Source organism: Cydia pomonella, chromosome 4 (genome assembly GCF_033807575.1).
Source record: "Cydia pomonella isolate Wapato2018A chromosome 4, ilCydPomo1, whole genome shotgun sequence".
Classification (NCBI taxonomy): domain Eukaryota; kingdom Metazoa; phylum Arthropoda; class Insecta; order Lepidoptera; family Tortricidae; genus Cydia; species Cydia pomonella.
The window spans coordinates 24,001,064-24,023,976 of NC_084706.1; the positions used below are offsets into that span (position 1 = coordinate 24,001,064).

General features: G+C 37.8%; 1 protein-coding gene across 4 annotated transcripts in view; it reads left to right on the forward strand.

Annotated features, from left to right (window-relative positions):
* Nucleotides 1–22,913, forward strand: part of LOC133517315 (uncharacterized) — a 132,383-nt gene that overhangs the window by 34,221 nt on the left and 75,249 nt on the right. The gene's annotated exons all lie outside the window — the stretch shown is intronic.

The following is a 22,913-nucleotide window of genomic DNA, read 5'->3' on the forward strand; positions in this document are numbered from 1 at the left end:
GAGGAACGTTAGGGTCGGCATCACACATGTAACTCCTCTAGAGTTGCAGGTGTACATATGCTACGGACTGCTCACCATCAGGCGGGCCATATGCTTGTTTGCCACCGACGTAGTATAAAAAAATCTACTAGCGGCCGCTACAATATACCAAAACACAAAGTTAGCAGATAGGAAACTACAAAAGCAAATATTATACGCAATCACATATTAAGTATTTCTGTATTCAATAATTCCAAGCAAGGCTCGGAACCGGTTTTTAAAATACCGGTTTATTTCGGTTTTCCTCCGAACTTTTATAAGAACGCGAACGTTTACAGAACTTTATTTTAACCTAAATAAACCGGTTTATTCGACGAGCGACGCAACGGCCGGTCGGCCTGGTAGTGTGCCATGTGAACATAGACAGTGACATAGGAAGAAACCGGTTTTTATTCTTTTAAACCGGTTAATTTGACAAGAACTGTTTATATAAATCCGTTTTAAAAATAACGGTTTTTCGAGCGAAACCGAAATTAAAAGATTTTGCGCTGAGTACATGATAACGGTTTGGAAATTTACCCGGTTTCCGAGCCTTGTTTCCAAGGACACTTGAAATCATGACGGTTTTGGTGGCACTTTTGATATCTTACAGGCAATCTTGAACATTGTTTTGTTTGAACAAGTCAAGTATTGTACCTCAACTTTCAATGATTACAGATGGGGAGTTTCAAATTGCAAATCCTCGTGGAGTATATACAGGGTAATTCTTGAGACGTGAGCAGGACTAGACCTCCACATTTGGTTAATCGTAATGGATTTTTCATATTTAAGTAAAACAATCACACTTTTTCCGTTTTTTATTTTTATTTTTATTTTTGGCATGGACAAAATTTATCTATAATCATGAACACCCAACAATAAGACTGAATTAAACCTCTTTAACCGTTACTTATTTGTTTATTTAAACTTTATTGCACAATTTAAAAAAAAATGAGTACAAATGGCGGACTTAATGCCTTAAGGCATTCTCTACCAGTCAACCATTGGGCTAAACAGAGACAGTTTGGTGCAGGATTGAAGTGGGTATGAGAATAGATAGAAGTCGAGGTAACTATGTTATATATTGAATATATTTAAAATGTACAGCATAAATATACATACTTATATATAATAATTTATGTACCCAGTGTGTGAGATATCACGTAGACATCTAGTCGCGAATGTTTTCAAAGAAGTGCTTACGCAACTTGGACAAGAATCCAGTCCGATGAGGGAGGACAGACAGCTTCAGAATACGAGAAGCACGAAGGACACAGCCAGGACGGGCTGTTATAAACTCGAACTTGGACCTTAGATAACTGCATTCACGGAGCCATTAAAGCTTACGGCGAAAAGCGGAGCGGGCGTTATCTGATGTCATAACGCCCGCTCCGCTTTTGAACGTTGATTATGAAAAATGAAGAAAATAAAATCTCACACTTGAGTGTGATATGAGATTTCAAAAGTAACCAGACTGAAGCCATTTATATATGACACTTGTCAAAGAAAAAAAGTGAATCGGTATTTGACGGAATTATTTGAATTGTAGGGTAACCATGAATGTTGTAAATAAAATAAAACTTTTTTTAACAGTATAAACTTAATTAACCTTAATTTCACAAATAATGTTGGGAAACAGTTGCTTATAACTTACTGAATGCGCAGGCTTGATCCTGCTCACGTCTCCTGAATCATCCTGTACAAATGAGCCCTTCAAACCAAACGAAATGAATTCTCAACTTCGATTGCTCGGAAAGACAATCAAAATGATTATGGAATCCTTTAATATCGAATCCTATTTAGAAAGGCCTACCGCAAACATCGAAGCTCGCAAACTGTGGGCATCTTTCTGTCACTCTAATTTACGCCTTAATTGCGTAAAAGAGAAAGATGCCCGCAAATTGCGAACTTCGGTGTTGGCGGTAAGCCCTCTGTTCTCACCGACTTGCCTTGGATCGGTATTAGCTTATCGTGTCATCCACGATGACGCGCAGATTTGTCAAATCTATACTATAATAACATGAAATACGAGTCAAGGCACGCGTCTTTGTGAATGACACGATCTATAAGAAGAAGGGCTAACGTAAAATTGTAGTAATTATATTGAATTCTCACCCATTTTAATCAGGAAAAAACCGGCCAAGAGCATGTCGGGCCACGCTCAGTGTAGGGTTCCGTAGTTACTCTTCCGTCACAATAAGCTAAACTGGAGCTTAAAGTATAGTAAATTGTTAACCAAGGGATGAAACGGTACCTTTCACCCGAGTTAAACAAATAGGCAAATTTGCATAATCAGTACCTAATTAAAGTAAGTCTTTTTACTATGAAGGGGAAACTTTTTGCGATAACTCAAAAACAGCTAAACTGATCATGTCCGCTATAGTTTTCATTTAATGTCTTTCTTAAGCTCTACTTCCACGATTTTTTTCATATTTTTTGGACCTATGGTTCAAAAGTTAGAGGGGGGGGGGACACATTTTTTTTTCATTCGGAGCGATTATCTCCGAATATATTTACTTTATCAAAAAATGTTTGTTGAAGACTCCTATTAGTTTTGAAAGACCTTTCCAACGATATCCCACACTGTAGGGTTGAAGCAAAAAAAAAATTCACCCCCACTTTACGTGCAGGGGAGGCACCCTCAAAAAAATTAAATTTTTAGATTTTATTGTACGACTTTGTCGGCTTTATTGATTTATATATCCATGCCGAATTTCAGCTTTCTAGCAACGACCACGGAGCAAAGCCTCGGACAGACAGACAGATAGACAGACAGACGGACATGGCGAAACTATAAGGGTTCCTAGTTGACTACGGAACCCTAAAAATGCACACGGAAAGAGACTATATTTGCATTTGTGACATTTGTGAACCGGGAACCCTGGTATGTTATGTAAAATACCGGTCTTATTACTTTCCTAGCGTCCGTGAAATGTACTTTACACCGCATTTCACCAAAAATTCTCGAGTGCCACGTACTAAGCGTTCCGGAAATTTCAACTTTAAGCTTGAACGATTCGGCCTTCGCGATATTTGTACCTACATATGTACCTAGATGCCAAGTAGGGCTACTACAAGTTTAATACTGACATATTACACTAACCTCTGCGTAACTTACTTTACATCTCGCTCGCACTAATATGCCAGACTGCCGGTACGAGCGAGATGCATATAAAGTAAGTTACGTTCACGCTTGTAAATATCCTACCGGGTTTCTGATAATAACGAATACTTGTACAAGTATAACTTTATTCATTTGTTACAAACATAATAACAACCAATTTACAATAAATATTCCAAGACGTCTTCACTGTAACTTGTCCGTACTCGAACTGGCCGCTTGTCACCGCTTACCCGCCTTTATATAACAATTCAAAATGGCGGGAACCAGTAAGACTGACTGACTGGCTGACTGGTCACGTCTGAAAATAACGATACGGAGAAAGTGCTAAAAATATGTATATACTACCTTAATATATGGGCGATAAGGTCGTGTATATTTTGGCACGTTTTCCGTATAGATATTTTCAGACGTGACTGTACGTACACTCGCGTGACTATTAAGATATACACCTGTGCCGGTATCCATTTGATTTTATCTCTGAATACGTAATTCCGCATACCGATTGAAATTCACGCATGGTTGAATTTAATAGCTTTCTCGAATACTGAACGGTAGTTTAAATAGTAGAAATACTTATAGATTACTTTTGCAAGATTTTACAAGCTGTATTTTAACTTGCAAAGTACCTATGTATGTACTTACCTACGGGTCGAATCTTGCAAGTTAAATTTGACCCACTTCCTGGTTTCCGATGGAGCTGAAAATTTGCATACATATGTAAGTCGGGTGACAATGCAATATTAAGGTACTATCGAGCTGATCTCATGATGGAGACAGAATGTGTCCATAGGAACTCTGTGATAAAACAATGCAACCTTATTGAGTTTGGGCGGTTTTTAGAATTGGCTCGATGAGGATTAGTTGCGTGTGGAAAGAAAAAACAGTCAGCGATAAAAGCTTGTGCCAAAAATGAAATTTTTGCCAAAAACTTATTAGATATAAATACGCAGTCATTGAGATATGCATGTCACGCAATTAACTAAAAACACGTGAATGCGAATTCCTAAAATTATCTTAATGTTAGTAAATATGTCTCACGACAGGTTCAATTGGGTACTGAATATTAAATATTATAACAAAAGTTAGCTAAATGGATGGAAAATGTGCATTATAAAAAAAGTGGAATTTAAAAAGACTGAGATTATAAAAAAATACAAGGCTTCAAAGACAATTTTTTTTTACTTTCAGAAAGAAAAGGAAAATGGTGCCATTCGATTCCTTACATTTTATTGAAAAATAAATTGTATGGCAACTATATATATACTCTCCCGGCCGGTTTCGACCACGGCGACTGATTCAGCTCCGTCGAATACGTTCGTGTGCTCGCAAGTGGCTCGCGTAGCCGATTTTATTTGCGAAGTCCCGTGCACACAACGGGCAAGAAAGACTACTAGGCAACTATATACATTAAACGCAATATTTCACGGTCAAAATGTGATCTTCCATACATTTAGGACAGACTTTGAAACTTTCAATGGTCGAGTCCGACTAGTGCGAGCGTCAAACTTTAATTCCTGACCTTTGTGTTGCTTAAATGCTATGAGTCTTATATAGACATTTGATCCTCAGGAAAATCAAGATCGATTGACATTATTAACAAAAAACTGTCAAGTAGCCAATTCAGATACGGAGTCAATTATAATATTAAAATATTAAAATTTTATTTTGGTTTTTCCTTGGAAAAGGTCATGTCATGTCATTCCAGATCTAGAGCAGAGCCCAACTGGGGAAGTACCTCCACCTTACAGAAAACCGCAGCCAAATAACATTAGACCCTACTCATATTGTTGTGTTCCTGCCGGTGAGTAAGGTTGCCAGAAGTCAACGAGGGTGCGCAACGCGCCTGTAACTCCTCTGAAACTGCAAGCGTATATAGGCTACGGAGGCTGCTTACCATGGGGCGGGCCGTATGCTTGTTTGCCACCGACGTAGTATAAATAAATAAATAAACCGGCCAATCGGCATGTCGGACCATGCTCAATTGGGCTCCGTCCCTGTCCCCCGTTCGTCAGAATATATATTTTTTCAAAAATGCAAAAACTACTGAATCTAGCATAATTATTCGCTATAATTTTCCTTGAAAGTCTTTACTGAGCTTTAGTTTCACCACTTTTTTTTTGGACCCATGGTTCAAAAAGGGGGGGGGGGGAGTACGAATGAGCCTACGAAGAAAACGCCACTTTAAGATATTTAACAAATTGAACACATATCAGTGAAATAATAAGGATCAAAGCCAAATGGCGTTCTAAAAGTTTTAATTATGTGTCGAAAAATGGCATAACATTTACGTCGCTACAAAGTTTTCTTTGACAATACCCTCTATTTCAAATTCTCTTTAACGCTACGTACCGCTATCATATGGAACGGACGCCTGCTCCCGCTTGCGCCACCTAGCGGTCATATTTGTCATAATAGACGCGTTTTGTTAGAGTGAACTTTCTGTACGTAGTAATATTATTTATTTTATGGCGTAGCTAACACACCAACCGTTAATTCGTAGCAAACGAAACGCCTGTCACTGTCGCACTAAAATGGAAAAGTGACAAAGAGAGAGAAAGATACACTACGCTACGGAGCTTTAACGATTGGCATGTCGATCTGCCAAAACCATATAATACCTATCATATATTTTGGAGATCAATCCCGAAGCCATGACATTTTTTGGACGTCTAGGATAGGCTTCATCTTTGACACTATTTAGTAACCACTTTTTACCCCTGAATAAATAAAATACAATACGTAATACGAGTCCCAAATCGAAAAACATTGAGAGTAAGTTTGTTAAGACGAATTGTGTGAATAAGCCAAATAGAAACCAATTGAAATTTCGTATTGAAAACCCATTCAACTGTTTCTATAAGGTCACCTGCTCTAGGAGAAATCTTTTCACACTTTTTGTGACTGGCCATTCGGAAAACTAGTTCCATTTGAGCTTGTAGTGGACTGATCACGGATTGACTCAATTGCTATTTCGTGACGTAGATTTAGCTCGAACAAATATTTTTTATTCGATGAGATGTACACTGACAGTGCCCGGTACCAATACGGGTAGAGTACCTCTATCTAATCTAGATCTGGTTAATGTAGAAATGGAAAAATAATTAAAATCTTGAAATGAATAACTGAAAAAGTAAAGTGGCGATAACGATAGTTGCTTTACTTGCTTTATCGTAATTTGGCAGTTTTTAAAATAATTGGTAACTGTTACCAATGCACAAAAAGGGAAACGCAGTTCGTGACAGAGTAAACCCACAACCTGTTTTGTCACGTAAAATCGTGATCTGATAACCAGGATAAATAATGAAAGCGTTCTTTGTTAATTTCAGGTATAGTTAATCCTTTTAAGTAAAATTAAAATTGTAAGAAATATCGATAGTTTATCGATATGACTTTATCGACTTAGCCACAGCAACCTGGTAACACATTGTTAATCGTACATAAAAACCAAGTGGTGTCGAGCGCAGCTGGCTTCCGCTGGAACTTAACTATTCTATAAAAAACTAACGCTTGCGCGATGTAACTAGATGGTAGCGCCATCTAGGGAGAGGTTTTGCACACTTTCTCGTAATTCATGGCATAAAACTGTGAAAGACTAACGCTTGCGCGATGTAATTCGAAGTCAGCGCCATCTAATGATCGGTTTGCATAGGTACTAATGTGTATTAATAATAAATGTATAATGTAACTGGAAAGACTAACGCCTGCGTGATGTAACTCGACACCAGCGCCATCTAGTGTATCTTTGGGTAGATGTTCTTAATTGCATTACGCCGGGCTTAGTCTATAAATTGCTTACACATCTTTAGTTGCTATTGTGTTGTTTACCGCATGTTAGGAGAATCTTCGAGTTAGGAAATAAATAAAGTAATTTTAAATAGCGCATCGTTGTTTTCCATAGATTTTCAAGTGACGAAATCGAGCGCTCGAAATTAAAAAATCGATCCCCAGGATTCGAACAATCAGATATCACAACACAACTACTATTCTCATATCCCACAAATTAGAAACATTAATTTCCTCTCCTGTCTCATGCAGTCGATAAGGGCGTACACAGACGTATTAATTAAGGTAGGCAAGTCAAGCGACGGTTATCGCTAAATAGTCCTATTTGGAAGGCCATTTATTATCTACATTCCGTGCGTTGGGTATTTGAGGAATACCAACATCTTATTCCCTTCCGACCTGGGCGAATTGGAGCGCACCTAGTTCAAAGGAATTTGAAGATTCTATTTTGTAGTTATACTACCTATAGAGTATAGATAGGTGTATAAACGAATATATAATTGGTTTCAATCTTAATCTAACTGCTATATGGTACCTAATATTTTTCTATGAATAAAAATAAAGTTTCTTTTTCTACTACTCTAACAGTACTCACATAAGACCATACATACCTAATAGATTTGAAGAAAAGTATATTATTGTCTATTCCAATAGCATTTGTGCTTTAAAATCGCTAAAACGATACTGCGATTAATGGCTATAGATCATGTCATTCACGAAGACGCGTGTCTCGACTCGATTGTCATATCATTGAAGGTTAGATTTGACAAATCTACGCGTCATCTTGAATGATACCTACTATACCAACCTAACAAAATCAAAATAAATACAGTGTCCAAACTAACAATAAGTATATTACTGCCAACTTACAAAAACTATTTTTAATGTCATGGCTTTCTAGTGAACATCAATTTCAAACAAAGTTCACCATAGTCAATGTTTTCCATTGTGACGTATCCCGCGCTTATATAATTATTTTGCATTTTATTTATAAGTCAGTAGTCGTATAATAGTTTTATAAGTAGGTCAAAAAATGCTTCTGGCATATTCCTGGTGGGTGTCTGGGATAGGTCTGTGCCTTCGATGCCTAACTTGTCAAATAATGACAATATGGCGGACGAATGTTTGAAATGTCAGCGTATTTAAGAATTATTTAGCTTAAAACTTAGTTTTTTCTTCGCAAGCGTGATGAAAAACATTGTGTGTAACTCCGGGGGTGAGAACATTGCAAACTCGGGTCTGTAAATTTAATACCCTCCTGCTGTTTTCAGGAACTATCATCCTCATGTCCAATATTTACTCCCCTCGTTGCACAATGTTCTATTTCATAATATCAACTAATAAAAACTCTACTTGAAAGGCTCATTAAGCGCGTTCCGCTCGTAAATATGTAATAAAAAACCTCTCCCGCAAAACTTGTGACAATAACCAAGGAGTGCCAATGACCACGGCGTGCCAATTTTACGAGCCCTGATAACCCATTAAATGAACGCGAACAGGCGGGCCCACTTAAGAGGCAACAGGAGTGGTCATTTCTCCATACAAACTGTGTCAATAACATAAACATAAACTGTGTCCTGCATAAACTGTGTCAATACAAATAATTTTCACATGCCCTAGGGCCGAGCATATCAAGGGTCAAAAATGTTAATGATATCTAATGTACCATATGTTCTTGTGAATAAACTTTCATAAACTTTCATTCATTCATTCACAAACGTACTCTACTGTTTTCTCCATGATTTTTGAAGTTGGAGCGATGACTTTTTCTGAGTCAGACCACAGTTTTGCTTTTTTTGATTGTTTTTGTTTATTAAGGCGCTAGTGCACTTCAAATATTCGCAAAAACGGCCTAATTAACTAGACCGTAAAGAGAAGCATGGTATTCAAAACTGACATCAATTAACCTAAAAATCAAAGCAGTCCTACACAGACAATTTCATTACCATTTAGATTTCAAAATTTCGTTACATTTGGTTAAGTTTTGGAGGAGGAGACAGTCAAAGTACTAAACAGTTTTTTGAGATTATTACGCAGGATTTTAAACCTAACCTAGCGTTGTCCTTATCGCACTGATTTTACTTCCGTTGGCGAGACGGATATAATCACCTAAAATATTTAAAAAATCGGTTCCCATAAACTCTTCAGTGGGATTTGGCGAGCAAAACTTCAAACAGAAGTATACATTCAGAGTAGTTGTATGTGTACGAGTATCAAAGTGTATGTGTACCGGTGAACGGTGAGCCCGGTATAATATTGTCCTAGCCTTAAGTATACGTGTTGCATGGTCATCATCATCATCATCATCATATCAGCCTTTTATCGCCCACTGCTGAGCATAGGCCTCTCTTCCAGTACGCCACTTGTCCCGAATCGCATCCAGAAGTGTCCCGCAATTTTCCGAATGTCGTCCACCCAACGAGCCAACGGACGCCAGGGGCTTCTTTCATCCGAAAGCGGCCACCATTCCGTTAAAATTTTAGTCCACCTGCCATCACTCTGCCTAGCAACATGTCCCGCCCAACTCCATTTTAGGTTGGTTATGACCAGGGGTCGGACAAAAAGTGCGGATGACGTCAAACCACTTATAGGATGATTTCAAATAGTATTTTTGATTTTCATAAACAATTATCACTTATCATTTATCAACCTCCTTATTAAACGATATCGCCATTTGAAATGAGTAAGTACGTTTTTGACTGACACATTGTCAATCAGATGAACAATAAATTGACTTCGTTATTGATTAGCTATTGTATCTTCACGATTATATTTAGCTAAAATTTATATTTACTAATGTATAAGAAAACGCTCTAAAATATCATCTTTACTCGAATATTGTGGCAATCCCACAGACTTGTTCTAACTAATTTCAAATAATTATACCTTATGGTAACAAGTTTCGTGAAATTTATTTTATTCACTACATCACCCTACCACCTGTATTATTAATTCCATGGATTTATTTACGATTATTTTGTTACTTCATTAATACTACTTTGTTACTACATGTCACACGGAAGTTTAAATACAAACTCAAACATCATCCTGTGTGCAAGATTACGTCATTTTTACGTCATCCGCACTTTTTGTCCGACCCCTGGTTATGACGCAACCCACGTCTAGCACCTTGGTGCGACGACGGATCTCGACATTCCTTACTCGATCTTGAAGCTTGATACCGAGCATGGCGCGCTCCATGGTAGGCTCTAATAAGACATTGTACCTAATAGTCATGTTCAACGTTAATATTCAATTTTTTTTTAAAGTACTAGCCAAAAAAAATTACTTTAGCTCTGTTTATAATTATGTTTCCAGACACTGCTGAGAGTTGCAAATAGGTTTAACAACCATTTACGGTTTTTAACTGGCTTGGATACGACGAATTGGGTTAGATTTTTGATGATAGGTGAGTCAGTCAGTCAGTGAGAAGAAAGTTCGTATGAAAACCACTTCAAAACCATAGCAACCACTTTTGATCGGAATTGGGCTCCGTTTTTGAACCGAGTTGACACTACAAACCCGAATATTTATAATATGTATTGGATCCAAGCCTGCCGACTTTTTACCAACTACTGTGACGTCACAGCCAAAATTTTGTGACGGGAAACCAAACCGATTCAAAGGCCGCGATATCTCTCCGCCCGGCTACGATTCAGCTGCCTCGCTCATACTCATAGATTTTATACATATCTGCTGTCTGTGTCTCGCTTTCTCACTCCCATCTCCCTACAATCACGAATCGATTTTTAAAATTACTTACCTGTGATAAGAAATATGTCCTTGTCTTTGTGTGCTCGCAATTTTTGGGCAGTTGCAGTTAATTAACACGCAGTTAATTGTCATTAGTCATTTTTTGAGTTTTCACGGACGTCCGGCTGCAACAACTGACGCGCGTGGAGTGTCAGTGGCGACAGCCAACCTCGACGCTTGGTCGGGATACGGACGGACACGCTAATTAGATGCCTCTTGCCAGTGCCGGATTAAGAAATTTTGATGCCCTAAGCATTCTAGATCTTGGTGCCCCCTTTGCCTAGGCTCATCCAGATTACATTGACAACATTGTTTTTTTTTGGTAAACTAAGTGACGTTCATGGTCGCATTATTGCTGCAATTTGTATTTTCAATCCATTATTTATTTTATCAAGGAAATGTACAGTGCTGCAGCAGTAACGTTGCAACAGTAGATAATGCTGGTGCAGTCGCCATCCTAATGTCACCTTTATCAAAGCATGCGTGAACTAAATGACTGAAATTACCTATATCTATGATTTTGTACTTGCCTTTCCGGCTAACTATGTGATTAAAACCTGCTTTGGTTCACTTCACAAATAAAACCTAGAAGTAACGTGACCAAAAGTAACCCGAAAGTTACATAAGGACTGAGGCCCAGAGGCAATTGTACATTCGTATGTGCGACAGGGAGACAACACGTCGAACGTGGTTCGCGGTTGACCCTCAGTTGTTTCTACCGTGGCGGGCAATCGTGCGAGGCCGAAGACCGTACTGCAGGATAGCAGTGCTTGGAATTGAACCAATGGAGGCAATAGTCAAAAAACGAATTCAACGGCCGAACTCATAAGGTTGAAGATCCGGAGTGCCCACTTGGCGCTTCCGAGCAAGACCTAAAGGCGGAGTTGCGAGAGAACTGGGTTTTGTGACTGAAAAAATACCCAGTGTAAGCGAGGACTAAGGTCGAGTTTCACACAGGGTTGAAAAGAGAGCTTTTCTGAGAAGCGCATTCATGTGAGGCTTAAGGTTGAGCTTCAGCAGGGCCGAGCTCTGGCAAGAATCTATGGCCAAGTGTCTTAAAAACTAAGTCGAAAGCTGAGCTCTTCATAAGGCTTAAAGCGCGGTCCGATCGGCGCTTTTACGTATGAGGCCAAAGGCCACGCTGCAAAAAAGCAGAACTTGGAATTGACAAATTGTGTGAATGAGGCCGAAGGCTGAGGTCCTCACAAGGTTAGACGCCCGGAGAGTCTGATGGCGGCGCGCTATAAAAAAAACCAATTGCGAATTGTACACAAGGCATAATGCTCAGCCGCGAGAGACGAAAGCCTGGATTTGGACACATGGCCAAATTTATGTGAGGCTTAAGGCTAACTTTTGCATAAAGTAAAAAGCCGAGTATGAATAAGACCTGACGAAATCGAACCAATGTGATCATGGCACTCCTGCTGCTCCGCATTTGGCCTCGCTCAAAAGGGCACTTGATTAGAGTTAATTGCAGCCGATGAAATAGGCGTTTCGAACCGAAGATTTCCTTTGGCAGGATTGGCCCCTAGGAGTTAGGACCCAAGGGTTGATTTAGTTAAGAAGTGGAGCCACCAAGTTTTGTAGTGTACATTTTTAGAGGAGGGGGTGGGCTCTCAACTTTATCTTGTTATCTACATCAGTTAAGCTAGTAGGCTATGTTTGGTATCGTTTTCGTATAAATCGGGAATGCCGAACTCATTTACGAATATGGTATAACATTGACACCATTCCGAAGTGGAAACATGTAAACTTTTAATTTTTTTAAATATTCTTCTTCACGCTTCAACCGCTGAACCAATTTAGTTGAAATTTGGTATAGAGATAATTAGTTTACTCCCAAGAAAGGACAGGATAGTTTTAATCTAAAAAATCATCGCTAAAGATGTGTAAAGGAGGGTGGAAGTTTATGTGGGGAATCAATAACCGCTGCACCTATTTGATAGTAACTTAGAACCTAAACTTAAACAGTTATTGACCTCCGACTGACCGACTTCGCCGAAGCTGAAATAAACCTGAATCAAAAATCTGGGTGGCATCACTTTTTAATTACATCTTAGAAAAACAAAGATTAATTATGGTAAAGGAAACCTTTGGTTCAAATAAAACCATATGCTTTTGGTTTTCGACCTTCGTGGGGCCCCAAACCTGCACTTTAGCCTTTGATTCCGTCATCAGTTTTTTTATAATAAAACTTTGACAATTAGTTCGCACGATCGCGGCTCTGCAGCTTGGCCGTTTGCAATACGTCGCAAACCAATCTGGTGTGCAACTTGTGCAAGAGCTCGGGCAGCATGAGTGACAAATTCCGATCCTCGAAAATCTGTTAAGACTTCGGTGCGAAGCCGAAGGCCGAGTTGCAAGAGAGCGAAATTCGGACACGACATAATTATAAATTAAGACAAAAGTGTAGATCTACTATTAAATTCGACACTCCGAGAATGCTGAAGAACAAGCTCCACGTAGGGTTTAAGACAAGTAGCTTTCTAAAACTGAGCTCTACGTTGGGTGTATAAGGCCCTTTGGCCCAAAGGCTGACAGATTTGCAGAATACTGGAAATCAAAAATCAACCACGAACCCATGGGTAAAGTATGAGAAAAAAAATCAGTATCGTCGTTGCGCTTTCCAAATCTGATTAATGCGCGATTTTAATTAAATGATTTAATACCTTATGTGTATTGTTGCTAGGTAACTATTTGTCAATCAAAAATCGCGCACATACTCGTATCAGCTTTGGACAGCGCAACGGCGATATTGCAAGCCTGATGGAATGGGCCTCCTCGTAGGGACCTGCGTTGGAGACGCGCTTACGTGCCCTATACACGACGCATAAAGGTTCATGTACAAACTACCCGTTTTTTTGCCAACGATTTTGGCGCCCCCCTAGACGTGGTGCCCTAAGCAAGTGCTTATTTTGCTTAATGGTTAATCCGGCACTGCCTCTTGCGTTATCTAGTATATGTTATATCTGTGGGAAGACCCCTTTGTTGTTACGGCGGCAGGTGTGTTTGGAATGTTTCCTCGAACTAAAAGGCTACACGTCTGAAAATATCGATTAGGACAAAGTGCCAAAAAGATCTACACACAACCTTAATATATGGACATTAAGGTCGTGTATACATATTTTTGGCACTTTGTCCGTATCAATATTTTTAGACGTGACTTTACCTATCCACCAGTTTGAAACTGATATATTCGCTAGAGTGAGCGTAACTTACTCTCTTTGAATCGCGCGCGTACTGGCATATTAGTGCGAGCAAGATGCAAGGATCAGAAACCGGTTTTTCCAAACCGTGATCATGTACTTGGCGCAAATTTCGGTTTCACTCGAAAAACCGTTACTTTTAAACCGGTTTTTATGACAACACACACACACCACCAGCCCGGCCAGCCGTTTCGTCGCTCATCTAATAAACCAGTTTTTTTAGGTCACAATAAAGTTCTTATTACTTTTGCGTTCTTATACAAGTTTGGAGGAAAACCGAAATAAACCGGTATTTACCGGTATTTTATAAACCGGTTTCGAACCAGTAAGTTACACAGACGTTAGCGAATATGTCAGTTTAACACTGCTGATAAGACCTGTGACCGTCTTTACTTACATACATTTGTACCTGCCAAATATTCTAACTAGTAAGATCCCTACTTATGCAAATATAAGCATGACTACGTAGACTTAATTACTATTCAATCATAATATATGGTAATTACGTTTAAATAATTTCACAGCCACATTGAAATTCGTAATACGAGTTAAATAATTAGGTACAATGATGGAATTACGATTGTAAATCTGTTATTTCGATATCTTATACCTTTAAACGAGCAATTCTTGTATATATATATATATATATATATATATATATATATATATATTTCTGTGATCTCGGAAACGGCTCTAACGATTTTGCTGAAATTTGGTATATGGGGGTTTTTGGGGGTATAAAGTTAAGTTAGATATTATATGTGAGCACCACTCTAAGCGAGATTTTAAGAGTTTCTGGAAGTCCACTAACAGACTCAATTCTAAACCGGGCCTTCCGGTGAGCGTGGAGGGTGTCAGTGATAATAAAAGTATTGCCAACATGTTTAGAAGATTTTTTCAAGTCGAATCACCTTTGGCATCAACACAGTCGCAAGGGGTGGTAGATACTGGCTCTCGTGGCCAGAAGATAACTACCAAGTTTACGGCTAATGAAGTGAAGAAAGCCATTAAGTGTATGACAAGGGGTAAGTCTCCAGGTCATGAGGGCCTCAGTGTTGAGCACCTCCAGCATGCTGGACCGCATCTACCAAGGGTATTGGCTATGCTGTACTCATTTTGTATAGGACACGCTTTCCTGCCAGATGACATGATGAGGACTGTGGTGGTGCCAATAGTGAAGAACAAAACCGGTGACATTAGCGACAAAAACAACTATAGGCCCATTTCGCTTGCGACCATATTAGGCAAAGTGTTTGACAGTGTGCTTGATTCTCATATTGACAAATATCTAAGAATACACGACAATCAATTTGGCTTTAGATCGGGTGTATCGACCGAAAGTGCAATTTTGAGTCTTAAGCATACTGTCAAATATTACACTGACCGACAGACAAATGTATACGCATGCTACCTTGACCTATCGAAGGCGTTCGATATGGTTAATTATGACATCCTCTGGCAAAAACTGAATGACATTAACATGCCACCAGACTTAAATAAAGTTCTGAAGTACTGGTATCAAAACCAATCGAATGTCGTTAGATGGGCGGGAGCATTGTCGGATGCATACAGGTTGAAGTGCGGAGTAAGGCAGGGAGGATTGAGTTCGCCTAAGCTCTTCAACCTGTATGTAAATGCACTGATAGAGGAGCTCAGCAGCACCCGCATCGGGTGCCATATTGATGGAGTATGCGTAAATAATATCAGCTACGCCGACGATATGGTGCTGCTGAGTGCCTCTCCCTGTGGGCTCACTAAACTGATAGGTGTCTGTGAGCGGTACGCTAATAGTCACGGTTTAAAGTATAACGTTAGAAAGAGCGAATGTATGGTCTTTAGGGTTAGAAACAAATGCCCATGCGATGTCCCACCTATAAAATTAAACGGGGAGGTACTCACTGTAGTGTCACAATTTAAATATCTCGGACATATTGTGACTTCTGACCTTAAAGACGATACAGACATTGAACGCGAACGAAGAGCATTGTCTATTAGAGCTAATATGATCGCCCGTAGGTTCGCTAAATGCTCTAATCAGGTCAAGGTCACTCTTTTCAGGGCGTACTGTACTTCCCTATATACTAGCGGCCTATGGGCGGACTACACAGTAAGACGGTACAATTCTCTTCGTGTACAGTTCAATAACGCTTTCAGGGTGCTGATGGGGCTGCCGCGATACTGTAGTGCATCAGGGATGTTTGCCGAGGCGCGGGTGGACTGTTTCCACGCGACTATGCGCAAGCGTTGTACATCCCTGGTGCGCCGGATCCGCGCCAGTACCAACAGCATTCTGAGAATTATATCTGAACGGGTAGATTCTGTATATCTCAACCGCTGTTGTAGTTTGCACCTGAACCGGGATGTGAAATATCTACACTGACATCCTGACAACTGTATAGAATAGCGAAATTGTATGAAGTGACATTTTATCAAATTTGACATCTGTATTAATTAATAGCTATATTGAATGAAACATTTTAAAATTAATTTTATTTGTATTTATTTTTATTTGATCGAATTTTGTTTTTATTGTATTCTGTTTGATTTAGTTTCACTTCTTTTCAATTTCAATTAATTTATTTATTCTTAATCATCATTAATTTATTGTGTATAGTACTAATCATATATTTTAAGATATACATTTTTTACTAACAATAATTGATCTCAGTTGGTCTCTCAATAAATGAAATTGAAAATTATAAAATCTATCTAGATTAGTCTTATGTTTGGGAAAACGCGTGTTTTCGAGTTTTCATGCGTTTTTCTTTCGACGCAGAATATGGTCGCTAATTTCGTGTTGCCGGCCACTGTCTGTCTGGTCCAGCGGATTAAGACGCGGATGGCTAGAAACAAGTGTTACGGGTTCGAATCTCGCCCGGTGACTAACTTTTGTTTTTTTTTTATATGTTCAAGTTTATATATAATTTTTTAATTTTTATTGTTTTAGACAAGTTTAATTTAGTAAAAAAATGTAGTTAAGATTATCACCTATACACCACCATATTACAATAAATAGTTATAACCGAGCAAAGCTCGGTCGCCCAGGTACTTAATATTGATATGATACATCGCTCGCGTTGATTGGTGCGCGCAAAATACACTGAGTCGTATCGTCAGGTATCTCCCTTGCACTTAAGAACCACATAAACCCGCCGCCAAAAAGCCGCCCCCCATACAATCTAAGTTACGTTTCCATTTTTTATCGAGATACTTAAATTACATGAAACTTGGCATGTTTATTAACATAACATTTATCTACTTTAATTTCCAAAATAAATCTGCAATGAAAATTACGGATCTTAATTGAATAAAATAAATTAACCTTGCGCACGAGATAACGCGAAGCGAGAAGGAATGCTGAAATGATAAAGGAACAATTAAGGCTATAAATTATAATCATTAAGGAGATAAATGAGAAGGATAAAACGATAACACATTTGAAATTCTGTACATCATACCGCGCATTTGGACCGAAAAATACGGATAACCGAAATTCATGAAGGATTCGTATTTATAATTTTAAGATATGATATATTATGCCGGTAGTTTAGTTGTTAGTGACAGGAGGACCCGGGTTCAAATTCTGGTAAGGGTAGTTATACAAAATACAAAATACAAAATTGTTTATTTCTTAATAAAATACATTTTTGTGATGCAGGGGATGGAGCCGCCCGGTAAGCAAAACAATGCTTGTGTTGGGAGGCACCGCTCTTCCCTAGATTTACAACTAGTACATATATATATATTATATTATAACTACAAGTATGGGTAATTATACAGATTTTAGACATGCAATAAGAATCAGATACACTGTTCCTGTTAATTCTTATTTGTTTCATTAAATTTAAGGTGTGAATGTCGACTGAGACGGATGTTCATGTACGTGTGTGTGTGTGTGTGTGTGTGTGTGTGTGTGTGTGTGTGTGGGTGTGTGTGTGTGTTTGTGTGCGCGCGTGCGCGTGTGCGTGTGTGTGTATGTATCTAGTACTCCGATCTTAGCAGTTTCTCCGTTTCCTCGTAGGTTTTAGTTTTAAGCCATTTAGTGAGATGTAATTTACATTCATGGTATGTTTTTGAGTGAATGTCTAATTCTTTGTTGATTTTATTATAAAGGTAGGACGACTTTGAGTTAAACTGCGATCTAGCAAATTTAGTTCTCGTGCGTAAAGATTTAGCTACATTAACCATATTTCTTTTGTTTTTATAATTGGGGTTGTAGGGTATTAGTTTATGTTTTTTTATTATTGTTTGAAGAACATATAATTTCCTTACCGAGAGAAGATCACTAGTTTGATAAAGCATTTCAGTGGGATATCTAATTTTTTTGAAGTACATGACTTTTATGAGTGCACGTTGAGCCCTTTCAAGATAGATGAAGCGACTTTTTGCTGCACCTCCCCAGACCGATATGCAGTACAACAAGACAGATTGCACCAGGGAGATATAGATTTCATTTAGGATGTTGCGAGACTTTGTAAGATTTGTTTTACCTGGTGCAATGTGCCTTAGCGACTTAAAGATCCAGAGCAGTTTTCTGACTCTACCGATTACTTGGTCAAGGTGAGAATACCAATTCAAATGCTCATCCAATTGTACGCCTAAATACTTTGTTTCTGAGACTTTTTCAATAGTTGGACAGTTACAAGTAGAAAAGTTAGATTGCTGACAGGAGTGAATTTTTAAATCTAATTGAGAAGTTGGCTGTGAGATACTGAAACAAACGTATTTTGTCTTGTTGGTATTTAATGTTAGTAGGTTCATCCTTAACCACTTTGAGATGTGAGCCATTCCGACTTCAGCCATGACCCTTGCCTCTCCCCATGATTTTCCGCTAAAAATAATAGCTGTGTCGTCTGCGTAAGAGAGTATTTTTGCACTGGGAATGGACATATCGCAGAGATCGTTTATGTAAACTAAAAATAAAGTCGGACCCAGAACGCTTCCCTGCGGTACGCCATACTCGACATCCTCCTCCTCGCTGACACATTCGCCTAGTTTAACCCGTTGCTGTCGACCATAGAGGTAATCTTTGAAAAGTAAAAGTGGTATTCCTCTGATACCTTTTCGCTCCAGCTTTTGCACAAGAATGGGAAGAGAGACTGTATCAAAAGCTTTCTTTAGATCTAGGAAGACAGCTAAGCACTTGTTGTTGTTATCCAGGTCTTCTACAACTGACGAGGTAAGAAATAATACTGCATCTTCAGCTGATCTTCCGTGTCTGAATCCGAATTGTGAGCTAGATAAGAGATTAAATTTGGTTAAATATTTTAATAACCTATTATTCAGTATTTTTTCTAGAATTTTTGAAATCACTGGCAATACTGAGATAGGTCTATAGTTGCTAATGTCGTCCTTCTTTCCACTCTTGTACACGGGAGTAATAATAGACATTTTAAGCGATTTAGGGAAGATTCCTAAAGTAAAGCTTAGGTTCACTATGTGAGTGATAATAGGAACTATTTCCTTGGCAACGTATTTAAGAAATTTGGTGGATATATTGTCCCAGCCAGGCGCGCTATTTGATTTTAGATTTATAAGTGTAATATACACTTCGTCTTGAGTGGTAGGTAGTAGTACGAAGGATCCAGACTGATATGGAATATTGCTCAGGAAAGCGTTTAATTCTTCTTGAGAGTCTGAGCAGATTTGTTCGGCAAGTTCTTTACCTATGTTTGCAAAATATTTATTTATGGTGTCGGCTGATTCCGTAGCTGTAGGTTTAATATTTAAAAGCTCAGCATTAAGCTTATTAGGTTTATTAGTATACGTTAGTGATTTTATGTTTTTCCAGAGGAGTTTATTATTATGCATAGACTTTTCTAAGAGTTCTCTTTCGTATTTTCTTTTAATTTTCTTTAGAAGATTGTTACAGAAGTTCCTGTATCGAATATAGGTTATTTTTGAGATTGCGTTATAAGGATTTTTTTGAGCCTCTTTTTGTAGCTTATTGCGATTACGAAAGCTTAGTTATTTATTAAAATTTGTTCCTGAGCTAAGTATGGATGTTTTCTATTAAATTAATAAATTATTTTTCTATGTATATAATACAAGCCTTGTTGAGCTTACTGTAGGACTTGCTAGATTTGTGTAAAATTGTCCTAAAATATTTATTAATAATGACAACAAAACTGGTTCGAACTAGATAGCACCTAGAACCTCTATATTTTAGTATTATGTTTATAGTGCAAAATGAAGACACGTAAAAAAAGAAAAGCACTAATTTATTAGCAATATTACAAAAAAGTACTACGTGCTCATGATTTCGACTGCATAAAATGAGTTTTCCATAGTTAACCTCCCCCCCCCCCTCTCTTTTTACCGTCTGAAGCGATGATTTCTGCGATAAAAACTGTTTTAGGTATATGTTTTCTTCCCGGAACTCAAACTATCTTCATAGATTACGAAATCGGTATAGCAGTTTAAGCGTAAAAAGGTAGGTGACAAACAGTCACTTTAGCGTATATAATACTTAAGTATTTAGCACTACGTTATAAAAAGTAATAATCAAGTTTAATTGCGCACAATACAATTTTATCTTACCATTTCCCTATCTCAAGAATATACGACACAAATTGCTATCATTTTGAAAAAAACCTAAATATTTCTTAAGCTTATTACGCGGCCCACTTTTCATAATGAGATATTTGTCTGTCCAAATTTCATCATGAGGGTTTCCCGCCTAATTTAGATGCTATCTACAATTTGCGTTTTATTTGAAAGCTCTTCAAGTCTTCACGTTTCGGCAATAAACTGAGAAATATATTTGGATTTTATTATTTCTGCTACTTTCTGTGATTTGAATCGAGTTCGTTTATCCCGTTTTAGGTTGCTAACAGTACCCCTAGTGTAAATTTATTCGATGGCGTAACGTGACGTACGCGTTTACGTTAAGTCTCATTTTGTATGGGATTTTGAGTTTCCAAAACGTCACGCTTGGCGCGCTGTTTCTAAATCCCATATTAAATGACACTTAACGCAAACGCGTACGTCACGTCACGAAATCGAATAATTTTACACTACAATCAGTGCCCCTAGTGTAAATTTAGTGTATAGCGAAACGTGACGTACGCGTTTGCGTTAAGTCTCATTTTGTATAGGTTTTTGAACAGCGCGCCAAGCGGGACGTTTTGGAAAGTCAAAAATCTCATACAAAATGACACTTAACGCAAACGCGTACGTAACGTTTCGCTGTCGAAAATATTTACACTAGGGGTACAGATATCAAAGACGAAAAGTTTTTTTTAACTTAACACACATTTTGAGTATTACATGTTGTACTTTTTTTGTCCGATTCGAGCGCCAGTTTGGTGGTCAAGCCTCGCGACTAATTTCTTTGTGTTTTGTCCATTAATATTGTTTAAAGTGTAATTAATATTGTAAATTATTATGTAGTAAACGAATGTGGAAGTGTGCAGATAATGAAGAATTAATCTTGAAAAACGTTTAACCAACATTATTGAGTCAAGTAACCATTCCATATTCGACATACCTATATAAATATAGTTTATTTTCCAAGTAGGCATATTAAAATGCGCTTATTAAAGTCAAATAAGGCTACGTCGGCTCTAACTCTACACCTCTGACCCGAGAAGATTTAAATCCGTCCTAAATTGTAGGAGGGTATTCCAATATGGGACCGTCAAGAAACTCGGCGGAACAAATCTTTCAAAACATTACATCTTATAACATGTATTAAATAAAAAATACAATTTAAAATAATATGAAATTTATAAATAAAAAAAAAAACAGAATAACATACAGGAGGTAATTTCTTATTGAAATTTGATGCACTGGATTGCTAATGGAGGACGTTATCATTGGCAAACATCCCTATCCATGATATAATCGCTTATTTGACATATAACGAAGCTACCGATATTTTAACAGCTTACATCTTGCCAGTTAAATTAAAAGCACATGATGATTATTTTTAGAAGGAATTATAATTTATTCATTTTGTTCGGTAAATGAAAACAAAAAAATGAAATGATAAGTTTTCTTAATTTCTTATAAAATTTAATTGTTTTAGTGTAAAATACCAAAGTTCCACGGCACAACTGCAAAAGCCGGCGCGGCGGCAGAGGCGGCCGAAAATTTAAAAAAGATCAAATATAGGGGTCTCGGCCCCGAATACGATTTCGTACCTTTTGGCGTCGAGACCCTTGGCCCGTGGGGTCCGAATGCATCTACACTATTCAAGGAATTATCCAAAAAAATAGCAGACGCAGCGGTGATCGTAGAGCTGGCAGCTTCCTCGCACAGAGAATAAGTATTGCGATACAACGAGGAAATGCTGCCAGCATCTACGGCACCATGCCGCAGGGGAATAGTTTTTAATTATTTATTTTAAGATTAGTTTTATTTATTTTTAGATTTAGATTTTAAGTTTTATATGTATTATGTTGTGTTTTTAAATATATTTCAAGCTTATTAGTTTATTTGTTTGCACCTTTTAATTTAAGGATTTTAATTTATATAACATATATACAAATGGATTTCACGTACGATGTAGTGTACTTAACATACTTAAGAATAATAGACCTGCAGGTTCATTATTAAGTACATAATGTTAACGTACATAATAATAGCAGAATATATATGAAACGTGTAATTATATGGATGGTAAGTAGAAGATTGAAAATTAGGTTTAACATGTTCTGCTTATAAAACGAAATATTTAGTTGAACTTCAAAATAACATTGAAAATACCAGAGAATTTGAAAATACTCAACAACAAAATTCTATCGTGATTGTGCGAGTATAATTTATCTAAATTCACCTCCACTAATTTCCAAGAATGGTCCTCTAATTTGAATGTATAATAATTTCATGAATCCATCATTAGGAGTCTATTATTACGTGCCGGACAATGAATACTTAATCTTAAACTGGGTTGCCATTGTCATGCGTACGATAATTTGTTCTGCATGCACAGTACGTAACAGTACGAGAAACCAAGGCTCGGAACCGGTTTTAAACATTTTGGTAAATACCGGTTTATTTCGGTTTTACTCCGAACTTTCATAAGA